We start from the raw sequence: 6,183 nt of genomic DNA on the forward strand, positions 1-6,183 counted from the left end.
GTGGAACTTTTTTCTGCCCTTCAATGGAAGGAATTTGAATCAAAGGTAGCAGGAAACTCAGTAAGGCAGAATGTTTAATGGATGAGGAAACAAGACTCTGGAGGGAAAAAGGTATGAGAGTTGCATCCCTAATGGATTTATAGAGCAAGAAATAAAATGCCCTAGATCTTTGTCTTCTATTATTAAATGTATAGATTATTCACTATCTCATTGGAGTTTCATTGTCAATGAAAGCAGGCAAATATACCTCTTCAGAGATTTTTATATAATTATCTGACATATGAATAATACTAAAAAATAGTTACTATAATTATTTCAAAGAAAATGTGTTTCATATCATAGTTCAGGAAATTCTTTCCTGCTCTGACCTTAAGGGCTTAACAGTGGTGCTACAGAGTATCTGTTTAATGAAGTCAATGCTCTTTCTTCACTGTAAACACACCAATATAGTGTACAAATTAATTTATAAGTAATACATCTTTCTTTTAAATTTTCTCACCAAACCTTTTGAGTCAATGCTAAATACTATGAACTTATTTTTTTCTTATTACATAGATTTAGGAACCACATGGGTACTATAGTGAAAATTAAGAAAAAGTCAGCACTGGGGGCAGGCAAAGTATGGTCATAACCTCAGTTACTAGTGAAAAAGAGACAGGGTCTCTTTGAAAGACAAGGTCTGCCCACTGATCCTCTATGACCCTGAACAACTTATTTAAACTCTTAAAGTGTCAGTTTCCTCAACTCTAAATGATCCTAGCAAGTATTAATTATTTTTGTTAATTTAGATATAAATAACTAGTCAGACTGGAAAAGCATTGGACTTGAGACCTTGTCTTAGTTGGTTCAGTGCATCAGTTAGCTGGCAAAATTTTGGAGGATCCAAAATGGAACCTAAAAGTAGGATTGCAGTTACAAACTTGCTTTCTCTGACAATTTAATCTTGATAACTCATACTATAACAAGTAAGAAATTTGAAGTTGTTTTAATGTCTTTATTACGTATGGTGGAATATACAAAGATGAATAAGCTCAAATATTGTCTCTATAGATTATCATATTGATTATCACAGTGGGCAGGTACACAGATATATGGACATATATATTGTGATAAGAGATGTATGTGGCATGAGTCTATGAGAAAGAAATGTGTCTAAAATGTATAGATGAGATGATGTAGGAAGTTAAAACATTATGACTGCTTTCAGCCCATATTGGATGGAGCTTGAAGAAATTATGTTAAGTGAAATAAATCAGAAACAGAAGGATGAATATCAGGTGGTCTCACTCATAGGCAGAAGCTGAAAAACAAGATTAGAAGAGAAAACAGTAAGCAGAACTGGGACTTGAGTTGGTGTACTGCACAAAAGTAAAAGACTATGGGGTGGGAGTTAGGGAGGAGAGTTCAGGTCCTGGAACATGATGGCAGAGGACCTTAGTGGAGGTTGTATTGTTATGTGCAAAACTGGGAAATGTTATGAATGCACAAACTACTGTATTTACTGTCAACTGTAAAACATTAATTCCCCAATAAAGAAAAAAAGTAATAAAAAATTATTACTTCTAGTTGGAGAGGGCAGAAATGTGGTTTCATAAAAATTACTTCATCTAATTTTTCTTTTTTTCATGTTTTCCAAATTTATTTCTCCTAAGAACATAATCTATATACAATGCACATAATCTCTTAGAATAGGATAGATAAATTTTAGTGCAATATATCATACTTTAAATTGAAAGAAAACATAAACATTTTTTAGCAATAAAAATACAAAATAGCTATTAGTGGATATACATAATATTAACAATTGACCTGCACTTTAAAAAATTTTTTTTTTATTTAAGAAAGGATTAATTAACAAAACCATAGGGTAGGAGGGGTACAACTCCACACAATTCCCACCACCCAATCTCCATATCGTACCCCCTCCCCCGACAGCTTTCCCATTCTCTATCCCTCTGGGAGCATGGACCCAGGGTCATTGAGGGTTGCAGAAGGTAGAAGGTCTGGCTTCTGTAATTGCTTCCCCGCTGAACATGGGCGTTGACTGGTCGGTCCATGCTCCAAGTCTGCCTCTCTCTTGTTTGCTCTGATATATTGCAAGTATTATAGTGATGTTCTTGTTTATAAGAGGTCTTTTAAAACTTTTTCAGGGCTGGTTTAGTGATGGTTGCCTCCTTTAACTGTTGTTTGTCTAAGAAGGTTTTGATCCCTCCATCTAGTTTGAATGAAAGTATAGCAGGATATATTATCCTTGGTTGAAACCCTTTTTCATTCAGGGCTCCATAGATATCTTGCCATTCCCTTCTGGCTTTTAGAGTTTGAGTGGAGAAGTCTGCAGATAATCTTATGGGTTTTCCCTGTATGTGACTTTTTGTTTCTCTCTTGCAACCTTTAGGATCCTTTCTTTATCCTTACTTCTTCTCATTGTGACTATGATGTGTCTTGGTGTCTTCAGGTCTGGGTTGATTCTGTTTGGTACTCTCTGGGCCTCTTGAATCTTGATGTCCTTTCTGTTATTCAGGTCTGGGAAGTTTTCTTCTATTATTTCCTCTAGAATGTTTGCTTCCCCTTCCTCTCTTTCTTCCTCTGGCAGGCCAATTATATGAATGTTACTTCTTTTGAGATCATCCCATATGTCTCTGTTGTTGTTTTGAGTGTCTCTCATTCTCTTTTTGAGGTCTTTCACCTCTTTCTTAGTTTTCTCTAACTCATCCTCTGTCTGACTAATTCTGTTTTCTGCTTCTGTTAGTCTGCTTTCCCTTGCCTCAGCTTCTTTCTTCATTACAGCTATTTCAGCTTTCACTTCTCTAATTGCCTCAAGATAATCAGTATTTTCCTTGGGGGTCTCAACTGTTGTTTCCCTAATACTGCCATTCCTTTCCTCCAATGTTGTTTTCACTTCTGTGATTAATAAGTTTATTATTGCTTGCATACTTTTCTTATCTATGGTTACTTCTGGCTGATTTGTAGTTTCTTCTGGGCTCCTGTCCTCATTCCTTGGAGTAGCAGTTTTATTTGTTTTTGATCTACCCATTTTTTTGATTTATGTGTTTCTTTTTTTTATGCTCTGTTGTTCCTCAGTTGTTGTGTCTTGAGTACAAGTGACACTGTACTAAATACCTTTATGACAATTGCACTCACCAACCTCAGGAATTACAGTAGCAACTGAAGCAAGTATTGAAGCAGTTTAATCGTTACCAGTTAGCCAAACAATTTCTCCAGTCCATGAATAAATAGTAACCAAATCCCAGTGAAGAAGAAAGAGAAAAGAAAGAAAGGATAGCAAGAATAGACAGTTATGCAAAACTACTATCCAGTGTATATTCTAGGGGTAACAAGAGGGGAAAGGGAATTAGAGCAGAGATACACACATAGAGAGTCCACTCTGAGTCAGATTTCTTCCCCAAAATAATTCACAAATTCAGAAAGGCAAAGAAGAAGGAAGAAGTGTATGACAAGATAAAAAAAAAAGAGGCAAGAGAGAGAAAAGGGAAAAGATAAGAAAAAGAGGTGTAATTAAAGAGCAGTGAAAGGAAATTCCCAAATGTGTATCAGTGAATTCATAAAAGCAGACTGTTTGTTGGTGTGGGGGCTGGGGCTTTGACTTTGGAAGCTGTAGGATTAAGGAAGAAAGGATGACAAGAATGAGAAAAAGAAAAAAAAATAAAGAGAGAGAAAAAAAGATAAGAAAAAGAACAGTCATAAAAGGGCAGTGAAAGGAAAGGGTTTTTTTTATGTATTTATTTTTAATTATTTAATTAGCTATGTGGGGTGAGGTGGGGGGGTTGGCTACTTAGAAAGAAAAAAGGCCAGAGGTTTCAGAAGGGTATAGACTTAGAATTAATGATACTCCCTGGTGGGACAGGAATTTGGTAAAGAAAAGGAGCTCCTAGCAGGGGATCCTGCTAGGAGCTGGTCCCCAGGGACTGGTTATGGGGGCGTGGGGTGGGGAAGGAGGTATGCTTAGAAATTAAAAGGAAGAAAAAAAAATTTTTCCCCTTTTTTCCTACTCTAATTCTTAACCCAAATTAAGTTATAGTCACCTCCTTGGTGTCACCGCTAGGACCCCTTATTGGCTGGCCTACTAAAGGCAGAAAATCCTACCGTTTCCAGTAGATGTGGTCAGAGCTCAGCCACTAGCAGCTTCTCAGTCCGCCATCTTCCAGGAACCTCTGATCTGCACTTTTTATTTATAAAATTAAAATATTAACAAGACTATAGGATAAAAGGGGTACAATTCCATACAGTTTTTGCCACCAGAGTTCTGCATTCCATCCTGTCCCTTGAAAGCTTTGCTATTCTTTATCCCTCTGGGAGTATGGGCCCATGCTCATCATGGGGTGCAGAAGGTGGAAGTTCTGACTTCTGTAATTGCTTCTCTACTAGTACCCTGCATTTTTATCTCACAATCATACTATAAGTTCCAGGTTATTAAGAAAACTTTCAAAAGTATCACTTTATATATTAAGAGCAAGCTTCTCTTTGGTTTAAAATACTTAAGTCTGACATCATTCAACTGAGAATGCAGAGCATGGAAGGTATGGAAAAGCTGGGTGTTCAGCTGTTAGTGGCACCAAGGCACTGTGACTTTTGTAATTTTCTATAACTTCACTGAAGGCTTTTTACCATGTTTTATTCTTTTGGATGTATTTCAGACACATATATATCACATTGTTTTCCAGGTTTGGTGGGTGTAAAAGTGCAGGTAGAGAGCAAGAAGAGAACAAACACTCACCCTTCTTTCTCAGGTACCTAGTGAAATTGTCCCATGTAAAATTGCAGATGAACCCAGCCTTCTCTTTTTTCAGGGAAACCTCTCCCATGAACAACACACCACTTGTCACACCAGATTCTTGAGCTGACTGTTTTTGTACTTTCTCTGCTTTTCTGGACATGGTTTCAATGCTAGCCCAGGAGGGAAATGTAGCATATGAGACAGATGACGTTGTATCAACTCCCTCAAGAAGGCTATCTAATTTTTCTAACCCCAAGAAAAGCTATATCATATTTATGTTTCAATTTTTTATGCGCCAGGTTAATCAGGAAACACTTCAGTATAAATTAGAAACATGTTATGAACAGCTCCACAAAATAACAAATGGTATAAGCCATTATTAAATTACTAAAGAAAATAGGAAAAGAAACATCAAATGGCCTCTTTTTCATCATTTGGTTTTAAGACCAGCTGAATGAAATTTACAATATATAAGAAAGTACTGATGGAATAAGCCAATTAGAAATGTTTTCAGTTAGTTTTCATATGGCTAGCCCTAGAGAAGAAGGTACAAATTATATCACGACTTCCAAAATATGACAAGGACTATAAAGCCTTCCTAGTGATCATCAAAAGCACAGTTCATCAGGCATTATTCTTTGTCTTGTTCATCTATGTGGATAGCTAGGTGCTCTGAACACTCAAAATCATTCTTTCATGTATGACATACGAAGATTATTACCCACTTTGTAGGGAATCTCTCTACTTTAGTGGTGATTCTTTTTTGCTGTGCAGAAGATTTTCTGTTTGATGTATTTACACTCGTTTATTTTTGTTTTTAATTTTCTTGCCCTTGGATTTGAGTCATTGAAAAGGTTTTTAGGTTCTAAGATCAGATGAGATCGGACGTGTTCAGGGTGGTATGGCTGTAAACTAAAAAGCTTTTAAAAGCTTACATCAAAAAGAATTCTGCTAACATTTTCCTCTAGGGAAAGAAGTGAGATGGGATGGAGCAGTGGGGTCCTGGTGCATGATGATGGAAGAAAACCAGAGCATTACTTTGGCACATGTCACACCAGACAGCCCTCAGGTCAGAGAATCCAAAATCTTATCTACTGCACCACCTTCCAGGTCACTTAGTTTGCTTTTATCTCAAATAAAAGTTAAGCCATAATAATTTTAATGAATTCAAATATTATTTGTAAGTAACAAACACATATACAGGCATGGGCACTCAAATCTATTTTTTTCTACTTGTAAAAATAAGTAACCAAGGAGAGTCAGGCAATAGTGTAGCGGATGGTGCAAAGGGTCAGGCTTAAGGAGCTCCCAGCTCCCCACATGCAGGGAAGTGCTTCACAAGCACAACTGCAGGTGTCCATCTTTCTCTCCCCCTCTGTCTTCCCCTCCTCTCTCCATTTCTCTCTATCTTATCCAATAACGACATCAACAACAACAATAATAACTAC

General features: G+C 36.8%; 1 pseudogene; it reads right to left on the reverse strand.

Annotated features, from left to right (window-relative positions):
- The window catches only part of LOC103116024 (small ribosomal subunit protein eS7-like), an 84,553-nt pseudogene extending 79,658 nt beyond the window's left edge, over nucleotides 1–4,895 (reverse strand).
- Between the last annotated feature and the right edge of the window lie 1,288 nt (nucleotides 4,896–6,183).

The sequence above is a fragment of the Erinaceus europaeus genome, chromosome 4, assembly GCF_950295315.1.
Source record: "Erinaceus europaeus chromosome 4, mEriEur2.1, whole genome shotgun sequence".
In the NCBI taxonomy this organism is placed as follows: Eukaryota; Metazoa; Chordata; class Mammalia; order Eulipotyphla; family Erinaceidae; genus Erinaceus; species Erinaceus europaeus.